General features: G+C 36.2%; 1 non-coding gene across 1 annotated transcript; it reads left to right on the top strand.

Annotated features, from left to right (window-relative positions):
* The first annotated feature begins 11,277 nt into the window (after window positions 1-11,277).
* Window positions 11,278-11,349, top strand: TRNAK-UUU (transfer RNA lysine (anticodon UUU)). The gene has a single exon. It is a non-coding gene; the product is annotated as a tRNA-Lys (tRNA).
* Window positions 11,350-15,075: the final 3,726 nt, after the last annotated feature.

The raw sequence follows: 15,075 nt of genomic DNA, 5'->3' as shown, positions 1-15,075 counted from the left end.
TTGACCTCCATGCAGCACTTGACAATGTCAACCAACAGGTACTTTTTAAGCTCTCTTGTCCCTAAATGCAGAAACTACATGACCTTTCTCTACTCTCTCGTTCTCTCTGATTTTGCTTTGTCCTACACGATCTTCTCCCTTTTCCCCTTCATTCTTCCCCAGCAGTTCTCAAATGCCAAGCTTCATTTCCATCTTTCTGTAAGATTTTCTCTCTTACAATAACTGTTATTAAAAAGCTCTCCTTATAGTGTTTTGGAAGGGCATTGCCCGTTTAATACTTAAAACAACTTTCTATGCATTAGGTATTTTGTCCTCTATCTTTTCTCTACACCATACAGCCTCTGTTGAAGAGTTTATTTTCACAAAGGAAGGAGAGAGACAAGTGAAGTTAGGAATACGGTTTGACCTGGGTTCAAATTCTTCTCCCACTTACTAATTATGTGACCTCTAGCAGAGCAGTTAAGTAGTTAAGTTGATTGAGCCACAGATCCCTCTTCTATACAATACGTACAGCTGACCCTTAAACATGGGTTTGAGCTGCATGCGTACACTTATACACAGATTTTTTTTTTCGGTAAGTACATATATGTACTGTAAATGTATTTCCTCTTATGATTTTCTTAAAACATTTTCTTTTCTCTAGCTTACTTTATTGTAAGAATACAATATTTAATACATACACAAAATATATGTTAATCGACTAGTTTATGTTATTGGTAAACCTTCCAGTCAGTAGTGGGCTATCAGTAGTTAATTTGGGGGAGGTGTCAAAAGTTATATGCAGATTTTTGACTGAGCAGGGGTTCAGCTCCCCTAACCGCCGCATTGTTCAAGGGTCAACTATATAAAAATACCTTTCCAAACAAATGATGGATTAAATTGTGATGATGATAACTAGCATTTTTTTTGATAACTAGCATTTAAATATTAGTTATTATGTGCTAGATACTGTTAAGCACTTTACACATATTAACTCATTTAAATCTCACAAGAATGCTATTGTACCCCTTTTACAGATGAGAAAATTTAGGCTCAGAGAGCATGTTTATATAGCCCTTATCACAGTAGCTAACAAACATTCAATAAACAGGGGCTGCTATTATGATTACCTTTAGGCTGTGACTCTCAAACACACATCCCACCAAATATATACCTTCATTCACTTAAACTCTGCTAGGGGACTTCCACACCGTGTCTCACCAGCATAAACCTAAGAATATCAGGAATCAAACTCCACATTCCATTCCCCTCGTCCCGGCCCAGCCCAACATAAAGCCTGCTTCTCCTGTCCATGCCTCTCAGGTCGGCAGCTGCCGGGGTTCAAGTCACAGTCGCCCTGACGCTCTGCTGTCCCGCTCTGTCTCAGTCCAGCGCCAGTCTGGGTTTCTCCCTACTTGTACCCCTCCTCTTCCCTCCATTTCTACTTCTTTCACCTCTGTCCTGCCGAAGTGCTAAATTCTGAAGCCAATCAAACTGTACTAAATGTATGCTCTGGAATTCCATAATTTATATGAAGTTTGATGAAAACAGGAAGCAGCAACACCTCAAACCCCACCCACAATGGATGTCTGAAAGGCAACGCGGCAGGAGAAGCAGCAGAACAAGACCACCTACCCGACTGTACAGGCAACCAGACGGCACACACAGGGCAAATATGTGATCAGATTGTAACCCTGAATATTATTATAACACTCAGGCTCTCAGAGTGACCATGAGTATTATCCAAATGGCCTTGAACGCACCCAAAACAAACACATAATAAAATCTTAAAAGAGACCATCATATGGGAAAGGTGGGATGAAGGACACGAGGTTTGGTGAAACCTCAGCCAGGCAAAGAACTGGAAAACCACCAACCCACATTGAATGAAAAGGCCCACGTTATGTTAATCATGGGCAGAAGCGTCAGCTTACATTATCTGGTTCTGTTTTTATGTCGTGTAAAGCAAAGTCAACTCATCTCTCAAGGGTAGGGAGGGAACGGAGCTAACCATGGTAATTCCATTCTTGCAGGTTCCATTTTAGCAGCCTGACAAGCCAGGACTATGTGCCTCCAACTGCCACTAGGGCTGACAGAATCACTTAAGCTAATTAACTAGCTAGGTCTTGGAAATGCAATGGGAACTGTACATCAGCCCTGCTTAATTATTTCAAAACTCGAAACTGCAAAATAAATATTGTAAAGCCTTGGTAAATAAATGGCACTGCCGTTCTCTAATGCATTACTATTATTAAATGTTAGTGAATATAGTTGAGTATGCAAAAGCAAATAAAGTTCTAAAAGCAGAATTTAGAAATGCGTATTAAAATAAAACAACTTACAATTCATAAACAGAGCGATCCATAGTACTGTCTGTCCAACATATTAAATGTAAGCAGCTGATTCAAGTACAGGTCAAATCGATAAGCTTATACAAACAGGTAATTAAAAAGGATGATCAACTCAACATATAGGAAACAAAAAGTAATTGGCTAAAACCTCCTTGAATAACAAGATTAATGAGATACTCAAATATATTATTTAAATATTATTTTTTCAGTAATTTGTCAAATGGCATGCTGTATGGAATTTGTTCATAAATTCCTTTAGAAATAATAACCAGAGTGTAAATATTTTTAAAAAATCAATAAAGCGAATGCTCATAATTAAAGACTGAGGATTGATAAGTAGTAATATTAAATAGAGGAAAAGTAACATTTTAGTCATAAAGTGAATTTATTTGAGCCAAAACATGAACTACGGCATTCTCCAAGCCATCACAGTACACTGGCCTTGAGCTGATTCTCTGTAGGTTCTGTCTGTGCTTCCCATCACCTTGCCTCTACCTTTCTCAGAACATTGATAGCGTTGGCTGAGAGCACGACTATGTCTGCCTCTTTCTCCAGAGCCTGGTACCATGCCTGGCCCATGGTAGTCACTCAATAAGGACTAGTTGTAGGATTTGTTACAATTATGCCACAAAAGTAGAAGCTCCTTGAAGGGAAGGACCAATTCTTACAGATTCCTGCATACCCAATGCTAGAACAGTGCCTGGCATATAAACACCCAAGAAATGTTTGCTAAATGAAGAATCTTCATTTTCAATTTATATCCAGCTTGAAATTTTATAATATAGGTAAATAAATTATTATGATATACATCACTCACATAAAGCTGGTTTCCTGAAAATAAATCTCCTTTATTAAAGGAGACTGACACACACTGGGATAAACTTATTTCTGTATGTAAACATACTGTCGCTATGTTTATTCTTTCCTCCATTTATCTGTTCTTTCATTCGCATCTTTTAATCACAGATATTTAAGCAGGTTGCTGAGGCCAATCAACCATGGCACTGGTCACAAAAAAATACCACTTAGCAGGATGCAAAAATCTGGGCAGACTGGCACCACGCAAAAGGGCTCAAAGAAGCTTTGTTTTCAATGAGTCATTGAAAGAACAAATGTTTGGTAATGGCTATCAGCAAAGATTATGCTGTTTGAAAATTCCTTCTGTGATCTACGAAAATTTTAATATGAAGTTCCAGGAAGTCCACTGAATTCTGAGTAGGTCATAAACTAAGGGAGAAACAAAAGCCAACTTGTAAGGACTTCTTTCACCCTGAGCGTCATTAGTGCAGACAGTATGCCCTGTCTCTGTTCATTGTGTGTTTTGTTTTTGTTTTTTTCTACCCATATGGAGAGAGAGAGAGCAGTTTCAGGTGAAAGGATAATCTCTGCCCTTCCCTCTAGGATTCTTGATCCTGTTGGCAGCCAGTTCTCTGTGCCTCACCAACTCTGCAGTTTACTCAATCTTGCCCACAAAGAGGTAAAATTAGAAGAGGGTATTTTCTGCTTTTCTGTGCTAGTATTACATTACAAATGTACTGTTTGCTCTTATTCTACAAAATGGAAACTCCTCCATTCACTAACGTTCTAAATTCTTTCTGTGTTTATATCAATGTTTGTATTCATGCACACATAAATCTCCTTATGTTTCTGTGTGTGTGTTTATATGTGGATGTTGTGTGTGGTTTCTCAATCATTCAAAAAGTCTTTGATGACTTCCCCTTAAATACCTCTCCTTATGAAACACATCCAAACACTAGGAGATTGGCTTATATCCTTGTTTAGTACCCTGGGCCGGATGGTGAAGCTGAATGTTTTTATTACGATGTCCGCAAAACGATCTATCAAGTAAGAAGCCAAATCAAGTACGAAACCAAAACTTAGGTACATTAATGAACTGGTCCAAGGAAGAGAGAGAGGTGAGATCTGAACAAGGTCTGTCTGACTCCGGAGTATCTGATCTTGACTTGACAATAACACACCAAGGCAGTGCAGTAGGAGAGGAAAAAATAACCTACCAAGTTCTCCTCAGACACAAGCAGTACAGAGAGAGAGAAACACGTTTGCTACTTAAGTACAAATCTAGGGTTATTTATATTGTCTGGGCTATCTGAAAAACTTTCCCACAGATATATCTATATAGATATATCTATACATATATCTTTTTTTTTTTTTTTTTTTTTTTTGCATTACGTGGGCCTCTCACTGTCGTGGCCTCTCTCGTTGCGGGGCACAGGCTCCGGACATGCTGGCTTAGCAGCCATGGCTTATGGGCCTAGCCGCTCCGCGGCACGTGGGATCTTCCTGGACCGGGGCACGAACCCGTGTCCCCTGCATCGGCAGGTGGACTCTCAACCACTGCGCCACCAGGGAAGCCCTATACATATATCTTTAATAGAGATTTAAGCCAAGAGTCCAGTGTAATACACACATCCGAGTGCTATGCCAAGATAAGCACACTGAGATGGTAACTGACTGAGTTCGTATTTCAATTCATCAGCTTTTAAATGAGAGCAAAAAAATTTTGGATTAAGTTGTTCTATATTTTGTTTAAAAATTTTAACATTCAAAACTATTCTGAGGAAAACAGTAATGAAACAAAATAAAAAATACTGCTATTAACTTTCTTACAGGGTTAGCTACACAGCCACTACCCTTGAGTCTGCTCTATCAACCCTGCACTGTTTCGCTAAAGTAAGCTTTCTTATAAGCATATCTGATGATGTCACTCTCCTCTCAAAACCCTTCTATGTCTACATATTACCCCAACATGGGATAAACTCAAAAAATTTCAAAGGCAAAAGGCAGGTACAACAGTCTAGTATGAGCCTAAGAAAAGGTAGAAATTGTGGGGAATGGAGAGGGTATACACCTGTAAGGGTGTTTTGATACACAATGTTCAAGTTAAGCATTAAAACCAGTGGTCAGCCCACTGGCTACTTGTTTCTAATTTGTGCACTTATGGTGTAAAATCTGTACAGCCTTGTTTTGCAATAAGGCTCTGGGTCCTCTGGATGTGGCATGTCCAAGTTTTACTCCTACTTACTCTACCCTCTCCCTCAAACTTCAAGCTCCCATGATAGCAAATACTCATACAGCCACTAATACCACACTTATTTCTTTCAAAAAGAAATTCCAGGACTAAGGAAAGTTTTACAAATGAGAGAGTTGGAACAGATCCCCTTTAACAATGAGGATATTAAAACTTCCCAAAGTCATAAAGGTTGCTTATAGGTAGGCCATGATCAGAACCCAAGCCTTTTATCAACTGGTTCAATTTTTTAAATCCAACTGTTTTTGCTCAGAAAGTTTCACATATAGGCAATTCCTCTTATATAAAAGGCTCATCTGAATATTTTCATTTACTTAAGATAAACATTGAAACCTCAATCTTATTATATACATTACGGAACACTAAATTAACAAGTTACTTTATTTTGAATTTCTACCTTTGAAAATACTCCAAAATAGCTCTTCCATTCTTGTCCAGTCAAAACACATTATTTAAACACCAATTACAGCAGCACTTAAAAGGATCCTATATTGTACCACCAGGCAGAATTAAACCATTTACCAAGGCTGCAATTGTTCTAGCTCTGAAGTAACTGAACTCAGTCATGTAAAAACACTGACAAGAATCAACTGGCTTTCAGCCCAGAGAAGCTTTCAAAACCAGTTCAGAAGTATTTAATAATTTTAATGATTTCAAGCTCCTTTTCCACTGAATATTACTGTATCCCTAAAATAATGCCAAGCCTAAGAGCAGCCTAATCAGTTGTTTAGATAAACAAAAGTCAACAGACTCTGTTAATAGTAATGCTATCAATTCTCTATTACCTGAGATAAACAGGTAGATATAGATACATACACACACACACACACACACACACACACACATATCGCCTTAATTCAACTTGAAATATACAACTCCAATACCCACACAGATGTGTAGTACTCGTGCTCTCTCAGCAAGAGCACACCAGTGAGCATTCCATATGGAAACACACAACAGTATCAGACTATTTTAACAGATAATAACCACTGGGCTATTTTACATCAAAAAACATATAATATTGAGTCTCCCTTTTTTAATATACCTGTGCTCTTTTCACACTGTACTCAGATAGGTGTCATCTGTCATTTTGCTCATAAGTACAAAGAAATTTTTGTTTACCTAAGTCATTTTGCTGCTACCTAAATAATTGCTCTTTATATTAGAACCGAAATACCTTTTTTCCAGTGGCATTTATGAGTCAGCACCACAAATCAAACAGAAAACACTGTCAAATAGTCATAATATTAAAATAACCTACAGTAGGCAATAATAACTAAAGATTTTCCAGTATTAATTTCCAAACATTTGAAAGAAACAATCATTCATTACTATTATGGGGAAAAAAGTAAAGTAAAATAAAATCACAAAATTTTAGAGGGAATCTTAGGGATCTCCTAATGAGTAAGCTAATGACAGAGATACAGAAATGTTGGTTTACCTAATTTATAATAAACCAAACTGTACATAATTATCTCTATCAATCAGAAGCCATCACATTTACATAAGAACAAAATAATTTTAGTAAGTTTCCAGAGTTATAATAGAATCTAGTATTGAATTTAGAATAGTTTATATTAACTATAAGACTCAATAATGTCAAAACTTAAACACATTGGTTTCTATTTTTAAGCTACACAAATAGTGAAGGGAAAATTGCAATCAAGAAGAAAACAACATAGTGATCTATTTAAACACCTCAAAATGTCATCATAAAATGGCCCATAAAAAAAAAACAAAACTGCTTCAAATTATTTGCCTTTCACAATGCATATTCTTATTTCACTTGGAAAATTTAATTGTGTTTCACGTATGACCTTTAAAGCATCATTGTCACAGCTTGATAACATCCAAATAATTTCAATAAAACATCTACCACAGATGGGAAGTAATAAAATCATAATAGAAATACTCAAACTTTATAATAGTATCTAGGAGAAATTTCTTTTCTAAAACTTAGTCTTTGTCTCTTCAGAAATGAATATTGTGCTTCCAAGTAAATTTCTTGGGAAGACACAATAAAAACTCTCTGAATAGGCAGACTTCACCATCCTTTATGTCTGATCATTCAGTTCTTCAGTCCTCATTAAATCCTTTCCTAAGAATCTCAGCTAGACCTTACACATATCCCCTGCATATTCTACTGAGTGCAAGACACTAAGCCACATGGAGCTTTCCCTTCCTTAAGGTCTTTTTACATTTATTTCCTGAATATTATTTTCTGTAAATGACACAACTTTGTCATTTATGATTCACCTAAAAGCAATAGATCATGCGCCAGACTGAGGTCCATGAGGGTAGGACCCAGTTTTCTGCTTCTTTATATCTCCCACAATAGCTGGTACAAGATACAAGTACAGCAGGTGTTCATACCTCCTAATTGACAAAAGTGGTAAAGACAGCCACACAAATATATGAGAGCATCAGTATCAATTCCTAGCAAATACCGTGTACTGGTTTTCAAATCCAGATAGTTAAATAAAAATTGAATGGCTACACGTTTGTACAAATGCCATTTGCTCTGACTTTGGTCAATATTCAAATGTTATTTTACATTTTAAGTATTTGAGAAACTAAGGGGTAATTGTTATATTCTAAAACTAGTAGATACAAAATCATTACAAATTGGCAGAACTATTCCCATAGTTCAGATAGGTAAACTACAGCTCAGAGGAGTAATGTAACTGTCCAAAGTGTAAGAAGTAAATCCAGAAATCAAAGTTGGGTCTTCACAACCAGTGAACTGTGGCTGGTTCAAGCTACTGTGGCCATGAGCAGCCTTGCTATTTTTCCCAACAAACCATAAAACTGCCATTTTCTCTGCATCCCACATGAAAAGGTCTGGGAGTACCACCTGACTCTACCAACACTGCCTCTCAAAAACGTTTTCCAGTAATATAAACTACCCAGCGGCGGTACTCCCATTATCAACACTCTGTGCTGACACTTCTATTTTAAAAACTCATTCTTTAAAAGAGAAAAACTACAACTGCTTAGATTTTCATTTTCTTAGTTTCCTTTCCCTTCTGATCCTGTCTGCACGATATTATGCTCAAGTCATCTGGATGGTAGTTTTGGGTATTCTCCCAAAATCTCCACTTGATTATTCTAAAAAATCTCTTGAATGCTTGAGCAACTGGAGAACATCATGCTTTAAATATGGATTTAATGAGGGCAGGATTTCCTGTATATTTATTGGACTCTTGCTGACAGCTCCTGTATATTTATTAAACCCCTCAGAGCACATTATGGAGATGAGAGCTGTGAGATTGCAGATGGTGGCAGGGACCTAGGGAGGAGCAGTGTGAGACAACCATTTGTCTCAAAGCAGCAGTATGGCCATCACTTCTTTCATCATTACCCCATCTTGTCCTGATAATGGAGTCTGGGCAAGCTGAGGCAGCCCCATGTGGGACTGGGCAGAGATATCCTCCCTAAGTAATTCCTCTGGTCATAAAAATGGCTTTGAAAGCTGAGGTCAAACTCTTTCATAAAACTCCATTACATAATATTGATAGATTCCCCATCTCATGTGTTAGTGTGAAAGTAACCACAACCATAAAATTTTTTGTTTGTGTATATGTTTTTAATAATGTAATAAAACCCCATGAACCCATTATTCCAAAATAAAACTGGCCCTTATTTATAACATACATATTCCTATGTACCCCCATCCCATTCCTAGGCCTGCCTCCACCTTAGGAGACCAGTATCTGGAACTACTCATGTATTTCTGGGTGATGAAAATATTTTATATATATATATATATATATATGTGTGTGTGTGTGTGTGTGTGTGTGTATTATGTATATTATGTGCATTTATGTTCTTTTAGTTGTTTCTAAGTTTATAAAATGGGTACATGATATATGTAATATTCATGGACTTATTGTTTCACTTGCTATTAAAATTCACCCATATGGCGGGGGGGGAGGAATGGCAGTTTCATTGATGAAACTAAATGAAAACTTAAACCCAAGTAAAGAACACCAGTAAGGGAAACTACAAAGGTAAATATAAAAGACAATAATAGATAGGGGGGGATAGAAGGTGTAACAACTTTCGTCTATTTGATTTGAAAGGCAACTGTATAAAACAACAATTATAAAGACTTTAATGGGCTTATAATGTATAAAGATGTAATTTGTAAAATAAAAATAGCATAAGGGTGGGGGAAAGGGTTAGAGCTATATTAGAGCAAGATTCTGTACTACTGAAATTATGTAAGGATTAATATGAACCAGACTGTTTTAAATTAAGATGTTAATTGTAATCCCCAAGATAACAACTAAGAAAATAACATATATATGGGAGAAAAAAAAATCTACCTAACACAAAAGGCATGAGAGAGCAATGGATGAACCAAAAAGATGACATGTAGAAAACAAATGGTAGACATTTATCTTACCTTATCAGTAATTATAATAAATGTAAATGGATTAAACACTAAAATCAAAAACCAGATTAACTGTATGGATTTTTTTTAAATGACTCAACTATATGCTATCAAAAGAGACTCAAATTAGATTGAAAGACACAAGTCGAAAACAAAAGGATAATGATGAATCACGCTAACAGTAAGCAAAGTAGAGCTATACTAATATCAGACAAAAAAGACTTCAAGACAAAAATGTTACTAGAAAAAAAAAGGGAAATTTTGTGACAACAGGGTCAATTCAGAAGGAAAGATAATAATTATAAATGTTTATGAACCTAATAACAGAGCCCCAAAATACACAAAACTAAAACTGACAAAACTAAAGAGAGAAATAGACAATTCAACAATAATAGTGGAACATGTCAATACTCCACTTTCAACAATGGATAGAAAAAAGCAGAAAGATCAACAAGGAAATGGAAGACTTGAAAAACACTACCAACCAAATTACTTTAACAAACATCTATAGCACACTCCACTCAACAACAAAAAAAGAGACATTCTTCTCAAGTACACATAGTACATTCTCCAAAATAAGCCACATGCTAGGCCAATTTAAAAAAAAAACATTAATAAATTTAAAAGGATTGAAATTACACAAAGTATATTCACCAACCATAATGGAGTTAAATTAGATATAAACAATAAAAGAAAATTTAGAAAAATCCACAAATATTTGGAAATTAAACAACACATTTCTAAATAACAATAGGTCAAAGAAAAAAATTACAGTGGTAATTAGCAAGGATTTTGATATCAGCAGAAATAAAAACACATCAGGTCAAAATGCATGGGACACAGCTAATGCAAGACTTAAAGGAAACTTTATAGTGTTAAATGCCTATATTAGTAAAGAAGACGACCTCAAATCAATAATCTAAGCACTTCCCTTCAAAATGTAGGGGGAAAAAAGGAAAACACATTGAAGACAATCATAAAGAAGGAAATAATAAAGATGAGAGTGGAAATTAAAGAACTATAAAACAGAAAAATTAATTTTCTAAGATAAATTTAAAGAACCAAAAGTAAGTTCTTTAAAAATATCAACAAAATTGAAAAACCCTTAAGTATACAAACCCTTAGCAAGAAAAAGGAGAGAAAATACAGACCACAAAAATCAGGAATGAAAGATTACCTCTGACTCTTCAGAAATTAAAAGAATTATGAAGAAATACTATGAACAACTTTATGCCAACAAATGCAACAACTTAGATGAGAAAGTAAAAATAATACAAACAGGAAGGGACCATGGGCTGATCTCTTTGGACATATCTTGTTTTACAATGTTGACACTGAAACCATGTAATCCTATTATGTAATTTAAAAACAAAATTAAACAAAAATAAGCAAAAGGCAGTCACCGAGTAGAAAATGAACTAAACTGCACATCAGGTTGGTGGCATAACCACACAGAGAAAATAATTCCTTCAAGTTACTTTAAAATGCTGAATTTGGGGAGTTCCCTGGTGGTCTAGTGCCTAGGATGCGGCACTTTTAGTGCCGTGGCCCAGGTTCAATCCCTGGTCAGGGAACTGAGATCCTGCAAGCTGCGCGATTGCAAGCAGTGTGATGCGGCCAAAAAAAAATGCTGAATGTTGACCACACATTTCTCCAGAGGGATACAGCCTAAGGCAGTGGGGGGCGGTGGGGGGGGGGTGGAGGAGAAGGAGCAGGTGTGGGGAGGAAGAGAACTGCAAAGAAATATCAAATAGCATTCTATAGTCTTTTTGTAAATAGAAATACTGTGGTATCATTGTTTTTTAACTATCATAGTTATATCATAGGATAAATCAAATGAGTAGTATGAGACTTTCCAATATAAAATCAAAGAAGAGCTAGTACTCTTGCATTTGATCTAGAAGCATAAGTTTTTCACTTTAAAATAAATATATGCTTATCATATTACTACAAATACTTATGTGTGTATATATGACCTCAGAGATAGGTATGTGTGTATTTGTATTTCCTAGCTCTAACCACTGTAAACACCAAAAAGCAATAACCCAAACTGTGGTTTCTAAATATTGTTTCCACTAAAGAGAACAAGGGCTACTTTCCAAAACGCTTGATTCCACAGTGAGGGGACGAAATGTACATGAGACTAAGAACTTGTTATTCCAGCAACCCACAAAACTACCAAAAACTAATGGGGGTCTCAAAATGAACACTAGCAAACCGAACCCAACAGCATATTAAGATTACACACCATGATCAAATTGGATTTATCCAGGAATGCAAGGGTGCTTCAACGTAAGAAAATCAATGTAATACCATATTAATAGAACAAAGGAATAAAACCACATGATCATCACAGTTGACAAGAAAAGGCATTTGACAAAATTTAATATCCTTTCATGATAAAAATACTTTAAAAGGTAGGAATAGAAGGAAACTTCCTCAAAATAATGAAGGGGATTTATAAAAAACCCACAGCTAACATCATTCCAAATGGTGAAAGACTGAAAGCTTTCCACATAAGATCAGGAATAAGAAAAGGATACCCACTCTCACCACAGTTATTCAACATGGTACTGGAAGTTCTAGCCAGGGCACTTAGACAAGAAAAAAGGGATCCAAATTGGAAAGGAAGAAGTAAACTCTCTCTATTCAAAGATGACATGATCCTGTATACAGAAAATCCCAAAGAATCCATAAGAAAGTTACTGGAACTTAATAAATTAATTCGGGAAAGTTGTAGAGTACAAAATCAACATGGAAAAATCAGTTACATTCCTATACATCTGCAATAACCTATCTGAAAAGGAAATTAAGAAACCAATTCCAGGGGCTTCACTGGTGGCGCAGTGGTTGAGAGTCCGCCTGCTGATGCAGGGGACATGGGTTCGTGCCCCGGTCCGGGAAGATCCCACATGCCGCGGAGCGGCTGGGCCCGTGAGCCATGGCCGCTGAGCCTGTGCGTCCGGAGCCTGTGCTCTGCAACGGGAGAGGCCACAACAGTGAGAGGCACGCATACCGCAAAAAAAAAAAAAAAAAAAAGAAACCAATTCCATTTACAATAGCATCTAAAAGAATAAAATACCTAGGAATAAGTTTCATTAAGAAAGTGCATGAATCGTACACTAAAAACTATAAAATATTGCTGAAATAAATTAAAGAAGACTTAAATAACAGGAAAGACATCTCATATTCATGGATCAAAAAGCTTAATATTGTTAAGGTATCAAGACTACCTGAAGTGATCTGCAGAGTCAATGCAATCTCTATTAAATGCCAGGAGTCTTTTACAGAAATGGAAAGGTCAATCCTCAAATTCATAAGGAATTGCAAGGCGCCCAAAATAGCAAAACAATCTTCAAAAAGAACAACTAAGTTGGAGGACTCACACTCCTAATTTTAAAACTTACTACAACACAACAACAATTAAAACAGTGTGGTACTGGCATGAGAACAGACATATAGACCAATGGGATAGAATTGAGAGTCCAGAAATAAATCCATATCTCCACAGCCAAGTTAGTTTTGACAAGGTTTCCACATCCTATTCAATGGGAAAAGAAATGTCTCTCCAACGAATGGTGCTGGCACAAATGGATGTCCACATGCAGAAGAATGAAGTTAGACCTCTCTCTCACATAACGTACAAAAATTAACTCAAATGGATCAACAACCTAAATACTGTATAGAAGCTAAAACCATAAAACTGTTAGAAGAAAACATAAGGGTAAATCCTCATGACCTTAGATTTCACAATGGATTCTTAGACATGACACCAAAAGCACAAACAACAAAAGAAAAAACTGGACTTGATCAAAATTTTTTAAATTTGTGCTTCAAAAGATATTATCAAGAAAGCAAAAAAACCGCCTACAGAATGGAAGAAAATATTTGCAAATACACTATCTGATTAGGGTTTAATATCCACAATATCTAAACAACTCCTAAACAAGATGACAAACAACCTAATTTAAAATGGGCAAAGGACTTGAATAGACTTTTCTCCAAAGAAGATACGCAAATGGCTGATAAGCACATGAAATGATACTCAATATCATTTGTCATTAGGGAACTGCAAGTCAAAAATCACAATGAGATATCACTTCACCTACTAGAATGGCTGTAGTTTAAAACAAAAGAAAGAAAATTATCAAGTGGAGAGGATGTGGAGAAATTGCTAGTAGAAGTGTACTACCATGGTGCAGCCACTGAGGGGAACAGTTTTGGCAGTTCTTCATAAAACTAAACATCAAATTACAGTATGACTGAGCAATTTCACTTCTAGGTGTTTACTCAAAAGAACTGAAAACAGACTCATATTTGTATACCAATATTCATTCACAGAATTATTCACAACAGTCAAAAGGCGATAACAACCCAATTATCCATCAACAGATGCATGAATACACAAAATGTGGTATATCCATTCAATGGAACATTATTCAGCCAAAGAAGGAACAAAATTTTGACATATGCTACAATATGGATGAACCTTGAAAACATTATGCTATGTCCAATCATAAAAGGACAAATACTGTATGATTGCACTTACATGAAATATCTAGAATAGTCAAATTCACAGAGAGAGGAAATAGATAAGAGATTGCCAGAAGTTGAAGAAGGAGGGAATGGTGAGTTAGTGCGTACTGGCTATAGAGTTTCTGTTTGGAGTGATGAGAAAGTTTTGGAAATAAATAGTGGTGATGGTTGCACAACATTGTGAATATACATTAATGCCACTGAATTACACACTTAAAAATGGTTAAGATGTCAAATTTTATATTTTATGTTTTTTAAACCATAAGACAATTTTTTAAAAAACTAATTGAGTCTTGCCAAAAGTTGGATCACAAGATCCAACTTAAAGGGGCCCAACTAGCCAAAAATGTGACAATTTGAGTGTCAGTAAAAACTAATGAGTGACATGGAATAAACACCAAGTACATAAAAATTCATGAATCAATAATCTTATTAGATTTTTTAAAATCACTGTTCACCAGTAGAATTTGCTAGGGTATTATGGTAGATTAAGATGGCTGCAAATTCTTTCCTGCTCCTCCCCTTAATTCCAGACTGGCCTTAGTGACTTACTTGACTGATGGAATGCAATAGAAGTAAAATTCTGAGACTTCAAGGCTAAAACATAAGAAGCTTTGCAGCTTACACAGGGGACTCTTGGAACATTCCCTCTGGGAACTCTGAGCTACCATGGAAAAAGCCCAACACTACCCTGGGACCATCATGCCTAAGGGGACATGTTTAGGCTCTCTGATAAGTAGTCCCAGGTGAGCCTATCCCAAGGT

Source organism: Aethalodelphis obliquidens, unplaced genomic scaffold, assembly GCF_003676395.1.
Source record: "Aethalodelphis obliquidens isolate GAN/ISIS:26980383/991018 unplaced genomic scaffold, ASM367639v1 scaffold30, whole genome shotgun sequence".
Taxonomy (NCBI): Eukaryota; Metazoa; Chordata; class Mammalia; order Artiodactyla; family Delphinidae; genus Aethalodelphis; species Aethalodelphis obliquidens.
Note: the sequence above shows the minus strand (reverse complement) of the source record. Positions and strands in the feature narration are given on the sequence as shown.